Source organism: Sorex araneus, chromosome 9 (assembly GCF_027595985.1).
Source record: "Sorex araneus isolate mSorAra2 chromosome 9, mSorAra2.pri, whole genome shotgun sequence".
Taxonomy (NCBI): Eukaryota; Metazoa; Chordata; class Mammalia; order Eulipotyphla; family Soricidae; genus Sorex; species Sorex araneus.
Window position 1 is genome coordinate 17,425,709 of NC_073310.1, and position 12,242 is coordinate 17,437,950.

General features: G+C 46.6%; 1 pseudogene; it reads left to right on the plus strand.

The window, feature by feature from the left end:
• The first annotated feature begins 1,044 nt into the window (after positions 1-1,044).
• On the plus strand, positions 1,045-1,184 carry LOC129399041 (U6atac minor spliceosomal RNA; annotated as a pseudogene).
• The last annotated feature ends 11,058 nt before the right edge of the window (positions 1,185-12,242 follow it).

The window sequence follows — 12,242 nt, forward strand, 5'->3', positions numbered from 1 at the left end:
CTCAGGGTCTATTTCTTGCTCTATGCTCAGGAGGGACTGACTCATGGTTTTGACCAGAGTCCAACCATATGTGGTGCCAAGGATTTGAACAGGTGGATCACGTGCAAGGTGCTTTACCTTCTATACTATCTCTCAAGCCTATTAGTTGGATTAGGGTGGGAGAGGTCACTGGGGCCACACCCAATGTTGCTTAGGGTTTCTTACTGGCTTTATTCCCAGGGTTTACTCCGGGAGGCTCAAGGGACCATATGCAATGCTGGGGATGGCCAGGTCAGCCTCGTGTACGGAAAGCGCCTTAATTCCTATATTATCTCTCTGGCCTCTGACTCTGGACTTCTGGTGGCCATTTCTACCCCCAGCTTGAGAGATTGCACAATGAGCAAGCTTCATGCAGGAGTTGATAGTGGTGAGAGCTCAGGCAGGGCCAAAGTATCCTCAAGAGAAGATGAAATAATGACAGTGGAATCTCTTTGCAAAGTGTTCCATAAATACAATAATTTCATAATCCACACTCTCCCTGGCCAGGAACTGCTGTCCCCAGCAACTTTCTGTGAAGCCTGGCTCTCTCAGTAGGCCTCGGCACTGTCTGGCTAATCCCCCTGCCCTCTGTTGAGCTCATCAAAGCTTCTGCTGACTTGGGAAGAATCTAGCGGAAATCACTGCAGTGAAAGTCTCAAATCATCCCCTAAGGCCCCTCATAACAAAACATCTGCTTGTCATTCTCCTCTACCCCTCTGGGTTTCAGTGAGAAACAGCATTAAATGATGATAATGATGAGCAGCCGAAAAACTAAGGCCCTTGGCTTCTAAGGAGGGAGGCTTAATTGGAAGGCAGCTAATTATCCACTCATTATAATTTACAAATAATGGTTGTCTTGCCTTCTGCCACTGGTCTGTGGGGCAATAATTGAAAAGATGGGGAAATTTTTTAATTAGGGGCCGGGGCAATGAAGTGTACGCCTTGCATGCATGAGACCTAGGTTTGAATCTAGCATCACCAAATTAAAAAAAAATTGTGTGTGTGTGTGTGTGTGTGTGTGTGTGTGTGGTGTGTGAAAGAAGAAAAAGTTAGCACTGTCCTTGACAAGAATGGGAGAGGCTTCTGCCTACAACACGCATATGGTTAAGGTTGACCACTTGGTCTCCCGTAGATGACCTGTCACAATTAATAAGCCATTTTTATTGTACTGAAAATAATTAAGTATATTAATACCTTAGTTAAGGCCCCCAAATACTTCTGGGGTTGCCCTGGTGGTCCCTAGTGCCACAGATCTGAGTAACTCCATGTCCTTGGGTCCTAACATTCTGCTACCTACCTGGTTGGCCTAGAATTTTTGGGAGTGAACCCCTGGCCTCCTGAGTACCACCTGAACAGTCCAATATTTTCCTTTTCCTTTTCTTTTCTTCTTCTTTTTTTTTTTCTTTTTGGGTCACACCTAGGAGATGCTCAGGGGTTACTCCTGGCTCTGCATCTCAAGAATTACTCCTGGCAGTGCTCAGGGGACCATATAGGATGCTGGGAATCGAACCCGGGTCGGCCACGTGCAAGGCAAATGCCCTACCTGCTGTGCTATTGCTCCAGCCCCTTCTTTTTTTTTAATTAACATTTTTTTTTAAAAATACCTCTCTAGAGCTATAGAGATTGTACAGAAAGAGCAAGGCTCTTGCCTTGTGTGCAGAGAACCCTGGTTCAAATTGGTTCAAATTCCCAATACCACATGTGATCCCCCACCTCTTTTCAGGAGGTCACTCCTGAGCATAGGGTCAAGAATATAGTTCCTGAGTGCCATCATATGTAGCTCCAAAATGAAACAAGATGAAACAGAAGCAGAGTAAATCCCCAGGTCCAAGAGAAAAATATCTACATTTTTGGGGGTTGAGGGGCTTCACCTAAAGATGCTCAGGGGCTCCTGTTGGGTTGGCTTTGTGGCTTGGGGTCACTGCTGACAGTGTTTGAGGAACCCTCTGATGCCAGGTTTAGAACTTGGTCTCTAACATACTAACTATGCACTCCAGTTTATCAAGCTTTTTTTCTGGCCCAGTAAACAAACAAACAAAAAACAAAAAACCAATTTATCAGACAAGCAGTCCAGACCTCTTGTTTTATGAATTAGAAAACTGAGGGAGAGAGAGAGAGAGAGAGGGAGAGAGAGAGAGAGAGAGAGAGAGAGAGAGAGAGAGAGAGAGAGAGAGAGAGAGAGAGAGAGAGAGTACGGAACTTCCCCAGAGTGACCCAATAGGCCGTAAGAGGCAGCGTGTACACTGGACCTAAAGTCTTTGCACTGACTCCAGCCCCAAGCCCCCAAGAGATGAGTCGCTCTGTCTCCCACATGCCACCCAGAGATTCTCTCCTAGACCACCCATCATAATGGCAATTGGCATGTTGAGGCCACTCCATAATCATCAGTATGTGATGATGGACCCACAGAACAGGAGGTAGAAATAATCTCTAAAGTCCAGGACAGGGGATGGAACGAAAGCATAGCAGGTAGGGCATTTGCCTTGCATGCGGCCGACCTGGGTTCGATTCCCAGCATCCCATATGGTCCCCTGAGCACCACCAGGAGTGGTTCCTGAGTGCAGAGCCAGGAGTACCCCTTAGCATCTACAGGTGTGACCCAAAAAGCGAAAAAAAAAAAGTACAGGACAAGGTTTAAATTGCAGAAGTGCACAGGAAGGGAACTCTTCTTTGTCTCACTGCAAGATTAACTTTTGTTTTTGTACTTGTATCTTTTTGTTTGCTTTTCAGCCACATCCTGCTGTCAATTACTCCAGACTGAGTGCTCAGGAGTCACTCCCAGTGAGACCCGGAGACCTCACTGGGAGTGTGGTAGTGTGGTGCTGGGGATTGAACCCAGAGCCTCCCACATGCAAAGCATACACTCCAGCTTTTTGGGCTATCTCTCTGGTTGTAGCAAATTGTGTTCTTCAGGGAGGTTCTGTGAAGGACTTTGAAATGACACCTACAAGTAGTCTGGTTAAGGTGGTGAGTTGATGTTCTGGGGGCTGGGGGTGGTGATGCCACACCCAGCTGTGCTCAGGGGCTATTTCTGACTCTGCACTCAAGGATCACTCCTGATGGAGATCGTATGCAGTACTAGGGATGGGATCTGGTTTGGCCATGTGCAAGGCCGGTGTCCTAAAGGCTATACTATCTCAAAATCTTGGTATTTTTATCCAGTCATTCATTTAGAAAATGTTTCTTGCATCCTATTAGGTGATAGGTTTATAGTGCTCAAGGGATCATATGGTGCTGGGGATCAAACCAGGGTGGTTCATATGCAAGGCAAGCACCCAAACCTTCTACTATCTCTCTGGCCCAGGAGTTAGTTGATATTTTTGTTGTTTTTTTGTTTGTTGTCAGTTGATTCGTTTGTTGTTGTTGTTTAGGAGTTTTTTGTTTTGTTTTGTTTTGTTTTTAGTCATACCCAGCGTACTCAGGGCCTACTCCTGGTTGTGCTCGGCACAACTAATGTGGCACCAGGGATCGATATCTGGTCGGTCTATGTGCCAGGAAAGCACCCTACCTGCTATTCTATAGCTCCAGCCCCTCAGGAGTTGGTATTTTTCATCACTTTATAAATCTTGGGTGTCAATATCATGGAATGTTGCCTTTCTTTAGTATTCTTCAGGAGAACATGACAGGAAATTGCTAGAATATGGTGTCTTTGACATCATGAGAAATCCCTAGAAACTCCAGAATGCAGCTGTTCTGATCTTCTCATTGTTCAGCTTCCTGGCCCTCTCACTCTTTGCGGCCCTGACCCATGCTGCTGCTGTCTGAAATTATCACATACAACCCCCAGGATTCCTTTATTAAGGAATTCCTTGATTCTTTTTGCCTCCTGTTATACTTTTTAACTTTACTTTGTTAGTTGTTCTTGCTTTGGAGCCACACCTTGCTGTGCCCTGGATTTACTCCTGACTCTGTGCTCAGAAATAGCTTCTGGCAGTCTCAGTGGCCCATAAGGGGTGCTGGGGGACTGAACCTAGTCCGTTGTATGCAAGGTAAGCATCCTACCTGTACTATGGCTCTGACCCCTGCTTTTTGATTTTGAGGTCATACTCAGTGGTACCTGTTGGATTATCTCTCCAGCCCCACGGAGGCACAGTTTATTTTGGTTTTGCCACACACAGTGGTACTCATGGTTTACTCCAGACTCTGGGCTCAAGGATCACTCCTGATAGGGGTCCATATGCAGTGCTGGAAACTGAACTTAGATGAGCTCCAAGTAACTGACCCATTGCACCATCTCTCTGGCCCTAAATCCCAGTTCTTTCCCAGCACTGCATGGTTGCTGCACCTCCAGCAGTGACCCCTAAGAATTGAGTGTGGGAGGGAGGGCACCTCCTATATAGTTATTTCCCTAACTGCACATTCCTGGCTCGCTCCCTGCACTAGGGAATTATCTAGTATCATCTTTTATTTATTATTTTTTCCTTTTGTAGTTTTATTTAGGAAATATGAGACAGGAGAGGAAGTCCCATAAACTAAAGAGGGAGAAATTATGTACCTGAGCTGGGATGTGGGTGACTCCAGAATGGAATGCAGCTCATCTTCTATTTCTTTTTTGTTTGCTTGTTTGTTTGTTTTTTGGGTCACAACTAGCAGTGCTCCAGGGCTACTCCTGGCACTGCACTCAGAGACCACTTTTAGAGGGACTCTGGGAACAATATAGGATGCCAGGGATCAAACCTGGGTCGGCTTTATACCCTAACTGCTGTACTATCTCTCTGGTCCCCATCATCTTCTATTTACAATGTGGTTATTTAATCAGTGACTGACTCCCTCATTGGACAATTCATTTGCACAGGCAGAAACCTCCTCTGTTTTGTCCATAAAATTTATTCCCAGTTCTTAGCTTTATACCTGATACCTAATAGGATGCAAGAATCATTTTCTAAATGAATGATTGAATCAAAATACCAAGATAAGAATTGAAGAGATAGTATAGCAGATAGGGCACTGATCTTGCACATGTCCAAACCAGATACAATCCCTGGTACCCCATATGTACTGCAAGCCCTACCTTGTAGTACAGAGTCAAGAGTAAGCCTTGAGCACTGCTGGGGATGGCCCAAATAAAACCCACATATACACAGACACACACATAGACATATACACAGACAGATACACACACACACACACATACACACAAAACCCCCAAACCAACAACAACAAAAAGAAAAAGAAAAACATCAAATACCAAGATAATCTAAATCAGTGTTTTCCAAATGGGTGAAGTGATCCCCTGGGGGTGCTGGATCTGTGGGGTGGCGGGTGGGGGGTGGGGCTGGGAGGTGAGGTGGTAGCCTCAGGAATAATCAGGGAATGTTTTCTGTTCGGTTGAAGAAGGTACATTTCCAAGGAGGTGATAAATAATAATTTTTTTCCCCTGTAAAGTGGGTGGTAGTTTTTTTTTTTCTTTTTTGGGTCACACCTGGTGATGCACAGGGGTTACTCCTGGCTCTGCACTCAGGAATTACTCCTGGCGGTGCTCAGGGGACCATATGGGATGCTGGGAATCGAACCCGTGTCGGCCGCGTGCAAGGCAAATGCCCTACCCACTGTGCTATCGCTCCAGCCCAGTGGGTGGTAGTTTAAATAAGTTTGGGAATCTCTGATCTAGACCAATTCTTCCAGTTCTAAGTAAATAAAATGTGGTCGGGAGCTGGTGAGAGAGCTCAAAGGGGTGAAAGCATGCTTTCCCTGCAGGAGGCCCAAATTTAATCTCCAGTATTTCGTGGGCCTCTGAGTAGCACTGGGAATGGCTCACAGTCTCCCACCTCCGAAAGTGGCTCAGTTTGGGCAGTGATTTGCCCAAAGTCACACAGAAGATAACGATGAGCCCTTGATGATTGCTTACTCTCTTAAAATGCCTTGGTGCCTAGGACAGGGCTCCATTTCAAGGAAGTATAACGCTCAGGGACTATTTTCATTGCCCTAGACAGTTGGAGTCCCTCCCTTGAGCAGAAGATTCCCCCAAGGGGCAGAATTCCAAACCTGGGTCTGTGAAGGGGTTCCAGGATCACTGTACCCACTAAATTGTACACAGATGTGTTGGGGGCATATTTCAAAAGCAAGGCTGCAAGGTTTTCATTCTCTCCTCAAAGAAAGAACTCCCAAATGTTAAGAACCATTCACTTAAGCTCTCCACTGAATCTTTTCTTCCCTTCAGGTTAGAAAAGTCACTCCAAGGTCCAAGAATGTTTGATGGTAGAAACATGACAGTGTAACATGTTGGGGCTGGCAATGGTCAGGACTAAGTGACTTACACATAGGATCAAAACCCTAAAATTTTCTCTTTTCTTTTATTTTTTTCCCTTTTTGGGTCACACCCAGTGATACACAGGAGTTATTCCTGGCTCTGCGCTCAGGAATTCCTTCTGGCAGTGCTCAGGGGACCACATGGGATGCTGGGATTAGAACCTGGGTCAGCCGTGTGTAAGGCTACCCACTGTGCTATTGCTCCAGCCCCCAAAATTTCCTCTTTTCTTCCTTCCTTCCTTCCTTCCTTCCTTCCTTCCTTCCTTCCTTCCTTCCTTCCTTCCTTCCTTCCTTCCTTCCTTCCTTCCTTCCTTCCTTCCTTCCTTCCTTCCTCCCTCCCTCCCTCCCTCCCTCCCTCCCTCCCTCCCCCCTCCCTCCCTCCCTCTCTCTCTCTCTCTCTCTCTCTCTCTCTCTCTCTCTCTTTCTTTCTTTCTTTCTTTCTTTCTTTCTTTCTTTCTTTCTTTCTTTCTTTCTTTCTTTCTTTCTTTCTTTCTTTCTTTCTTGTGGGGGGGCACATCCAGTGGTGCTCAGGGCTGATTCCTGGCTCTATGCTTAGGGATCACTTAGTGATGTTGAACGTTTTCTCATATGCCTTTCAGCCATTCGAATTTCTTCTTTGGGAAAGTTTCTGTTCGTTTCATCACCCCATTTTTTGATCGGGTCGGCAGTTTTCTTCTTGTGGAGTTCACCCAGTGCATTGTATATCCTTGATATCAACCCTTTATCACATGAGTACTGAGTAAATATCCTTTCCCATTCTGTAGATTGTCTTTGTATTTTGGTTGCTGTTTCTTTTGAGGTGCAGAAGCTTCTTAGTTTGAGATAGTCCCATTTATTTATCTCTGTTTTCACTTGCTTGGCCAGTGGCGTGTCATCTTTGAAGATACCGTTGACAGCCCTGAGACTTTAGCAGCCTCTCCTTACTCATCTTTCCCAACGATTGGAGGCTCTTTCAGGGTCAGGGGAATGAGACCCCCCTATTGTTACTGTTTTTGGCATATTGAATATGCCACGGAGCTTGCCAGGCTCTGCCGTGCGGGTGGAATAATCTCGGTAGCTTGCCAGACTCTCCAAGAGAAATGTATATTTCCCTCTATAATTTTTTTTTTTCTTTTTGGGTCACACCTGGCGATGCACAGGGGTTACTCCTGGCTCTGCACTCAGGAATTACCCCTGGCCGTGCTCAGGGGACCATATGGGATGCTGGGATTTGAACCCGGGTCGGCCGCGTGCAAGGCAAACGCCCTACCCGCTGTGCTATCTCTCCAGCCCCTTCCCTCTATAATTTTATGGAAAATGGGTAGGGAGTGTCTTATGATGTGTCGCACGGCTGCTTTGCAGTGCGCGGTCCAGGAATATGTTCATTCATGTGTGAGGCTCGGATCTCACCTACCCCCGTCTGTGGCACCCCGAATGGAAACAACCTGGTGCAGTGACATGGTTAAGGGAGCCTCAATTTCTGCTCCCTCCTGGGAGAGGTAGCCGTGAGTTCTGGAGGGTAGCCGATGAGGAGATTATCTGGCGCCGGCAGGAGGTGGTTTATGGGTGTGACCCCTGGGTGGCCGGAGACTGGGGGAAGCAGGCAGAGGATCTCTGCCCCCAGGGCCCATTGAGCCCAGAGTCCAAGATCACAAAGTTCTGCATTACCTGGGTTCCATGGGACTTTGCTCATGCAAAGGCTCGGCCCAAGCATGTGGAAAGTGGCCTGGAGCGTGGTGGAGGCTGGCTGCTGCGGCTGGGTCCCTTATAAGGAATAGCTTTTTCAAATAGAGTCCAGTTAATGTGGCTGCACTTACCAGTGAAAGGTCAGGAAACTAATGATGATGATAGTTGGAGATAAAATCCCTAATTCCTTCCTTGATGTCTTCATCAATTCCCAATGGCTCACATAAAGTCTTGTTTAAACTTCTGATCTTGTGGGGCTGGAGCGATAGCACAGCGGGTAGGGCGGATAGGGCGTTTGCCTTGCACGCTGTCGACCCGGGTTGGATTCCCAGCATCCCATATGGTCCCCTGAGCACCGCCAGGGGTAATTCCTGAGTGCAGAGCCAGGAGTAACCCCTGTGCATCGCCAGGTGTGACCAAAAAAAAAAGCTAAAAAAAAAAAGAAAAAAAAACCTTCTGATCTTGTAATTAATAGTTGGAAATGATCATTTTGAACAGGAACTGAGTGTTGAAAGTAGGTTAAGAGATATACCTTTCAGGGGGCTGGAGTGATAGCACAGCAGGTAGGGCATTTGCCTTGCACACAACCAACCTGGGTTCAATTCCTAGCATCCCATATGGTCCCCTGAGCACCGTCAGGAGTGATTCCTAAGTGCAGAACCAGGTGTAACCCCATGTGCATCGCCAGGTGTGACCCAAAAAGCAAAAAAAAAAACCAAAAAAACAGAGATATACCTTTCAGTATCTGTATCGCAAACCATAGGGCCCAAAGAAGAGAGAGAGAGAGAGAGAGAGAGAGAGAGAGAGAGAGAGAGAGAGAGAGAGAGAGAGAGAGAGAGAGGGGGAGAGAGAGAGTACTTGTCATAGGGGTGGGGGGCAGGAAGCAAACCGAGATATTGGTGGTGAGAAATGTACACTGGTGAAGGGATGAATGATGGAACATTATATGACTGAAACCCAATCATGAACAACTTTGTGACTGTGTATCTTACCGTGATTCAATTTTTAAAAATTATTTTTTTTAAAGATAAAAACTGTCAAATAAATTCCATGGTTTTTATTTGAAAAAAAAAACTTCTGATCTTGGGCTGGAGAGATAGTACAGGAATTAAGGCACTTGCCTTGCATGTGGCAGACCCAGCTTTGCTCCCTGGCACTGAATATGGATGGTCCCTGAACACTGTCAAGAATGGTCCCTGAGCTCAGCCTTGTGTGGACCAAACTTCCCACCTCCATGGGGAAACAAATCAAAAAACCAACAAAACTATTCAGTCTGAGAGGCCTTTTCGCCTGGACACCAGCCAGCCACCGAGTTTCTTTTCACCTTTCTCTCTAGAAAGCAATATGGGATGTTTTTGTGATGCCCATCATCGCCAGTGGCCCTTTGTCTCCTCCATTGAATTATTCATCTTGCAAGATGAATTATTAATTTCCAATTTTATACAGCAAATACCAGGATAACGGGTAGTGATGGAGTCGGGACCCTGGGCATAGAGTCACAGACCTCCCCAGGTTCCCTGAAGCACAGGCACCAGTGCCAAGAAATTATGCAGGAGTCTGCCAGGGATACATCGGTAAAGTACTTGAGTGAGGGCAATGTTGGTCGGAGATCGTGGTGACCCTGGAGTGCCTGATCTCCATTATCTTTTGACTTCACGTGGGTCCTTCCCTGTGCTATGGTCCTTCTCTGAATTGGCGCGGAGCTGCACAGCACATTCAGGCTCAAGCTTCATTCAATGGAGTGATTTGAATTTTATTCAGAGCCTAGAACTTGAGTGGATCTGGGTTAGTCAACCAGGCTTCCTCACTACTCATATTTTGGTCCTTTGTTATGGGCTGTTCTGTGCATTAAGGATACTGAGCAGCATTGTTGGTCTCTCTTAGAGGTGTCACTCAATGTCGTACCATACCCCTAAAACACACTCAGTTGTGACCGTCAAAAACTTCTTTGGTGGCCAGAGAGATGGTACAACAGGGAAGGCGCTTGTCTTGCACACAGATGACCTGGGCTTTATTCCTGGTATTCCATATGGTCTCCTGAGCACCACCAGGAGTATTCCTGAGTGCAGAGTCAGGGGTAATGCATGAGCATCGCCAAGTGTGTCCCCTGTCAAAATAAATTAAAATAAATTATTTGGAAGTTGCCAAGTGTTCCTTGAGAGCACAATGACTCCACCTTAAGAACACAGTTCATGTCTTCATTTCTTTAGTTGTTTTGGTTGTTCGTATGTACTAATGGGGGATTGGAGAATAGGCTCCAGAGGGAAGTGATAATCAAACGAGATCATGTTTATGAAGTATTAGCCTGTTCAAAGTCTCTGAGTGTGTTTGGAAGTAAAAAATACACTTTGTGAAAGTCCCATAAAGATCACTGTTATGTGAAATAATGGTCATCTTTCATAACTGGAACAACGAAGAGAAGTGATTGATTTACATAACTAGTGACAGTAGGATGAGTTTCAGGTTTGAATTTATTTTTATTTGGGGGAGGTTTTGGGACAACTCCTAGCTGTACTCAGGGGTTACTCCTAACCCTATACTCTGGGATCACTCCTGGTGATTGAGCCAGGGCCTGTTGAATGCCAGGTAACTATCTAAACCCCTGTACTATTTCTCTTGTCCATGAGCTTTAGGTTTGGTTGATTCACCCTTGTCCTCATCCTTTAGGGAAGTTTTCATGTGTGTGATTGAACCACACCCAGGGGGCTTATTCCTGGCAGTGCTCGAGGGACCTTATGTGGTACAGGCGACCGAACTCAGGTTAAACACATGACGGGCAAGCTCCTTAAATCTTATACCATCTTTCTCACCCTTAGTTCTTCCTTTTAAAAAATCTCTGCCCACAGTGAGGGCTTCTATTGAGTTGGGTTCATCTGGGGCTCCTAGACTGACCTGCAATTGCAATTGGCACCATTGCCCTCCTTATTCCCGTCAGTGTCAGGAAGAGTTCATCTGTTCCAGCATTCTAAGGCATCGTTCTGAGAGTCAGCCTGAGCGGGAAACCTAAGTCCAAAATTCACTCCAGAATGACTGTCTATATATCCAATGGCGTGAATGTGCTGGTAGATTGAAGTCCTTTGAAAGTCCTTTGAAGTTCCCCTGCCCCAGTTTATGTTTGTGCAGCTCCCCAAAGGAAAATCTAAGGATCCAGTGACTCTTCCTAAACCAATTATTATAACCTCAGGTGAGGAAGAGACCACATTGATTGGCTGGACCTGAGATAGGACCAATGGTTGGAACCGAGGATGTGGGAAGTAGAGGGGCTCAGCTGCATCCAACTACGAGGACTGAAAGGAGAGTGGGAGTTGGTTTCCCAATTCCCAGTTAGAGATGCAATTACCAGAGGAGAGGAAGTGGACACTGGGTGAGCAAGATGGAGTGCATGGATCAAGAGAAGATTGTGGAACAATCTTGGCATATCTGTGGGGCAGACCAGATGCACCATCTCATGTCCTGTCCTCTTGAGCTCTGCCTTGTTTCCCAGTCAGTGACAGAAGATCTTAGGTGCGACTTGGCTGCATCCCATCTCTCTCACTTCATTATGTTGGGGTTGAAGGGGAATCTGTTAGTTTGGGTACTCACTATGCACAGCCTGGGCTGCAGGGTCCTGTGAGGAGACCAGAGGGAGTGGGAGCTGATGGCTAACTTCTCTCCCTCCCCTCTATTCCTTAAAGCAGACACTTCCAAGGTCAACTTCCTAAGGCATCTCAGAAGATCCCATGGGACCAGGCCACTCATCACTGGTATCAGGACCTTCTATGACCCATCCTTGTCCTGGCGCTTGCTCTTTGCCCATTCTTCACTCCTGTGCCCTGGGCCACTTCCTAAACAAACTACCCACACAGGCGCCTTTATCTCTGACTATGTTTTGAGGGGAACCCAAGATCAATCCACGATGCTAGCTCATCTGAGATTTGGATGCCCTCACACTTTTTGAGCCAGCCTGAAGAGGGAGAGAAAAAAAAAATCAGTGAAAGTGAGCTTTATGCCTTTAAATTGGCCTCCTGCCTGCTGACCGGGGGCCGGACTCAGAGGACACTGGTCTGAAGTCCTGAAAGTCAAGACTCTTGAAACTCAGAGAGTCGCAAGGTCTTCCCTGGCAGGAGGTAACAGTCTGCCAGCTGCTGTGCCCTGGGTGGGCAGGAGGCCGCAGGTGTGTCCCAAGATGAACCTCAGCCTGGAGAAGCTGTCAGGGGCTGACTGCATGTCTGGAGCACTTGATCAAGATGGCACGAGCCAGGCGGGACGTCTTCTCTGCCTGCATGAGGCCTGTGATTCTGGCCAAAACGTCTTCACCTTTACTCAGGCAT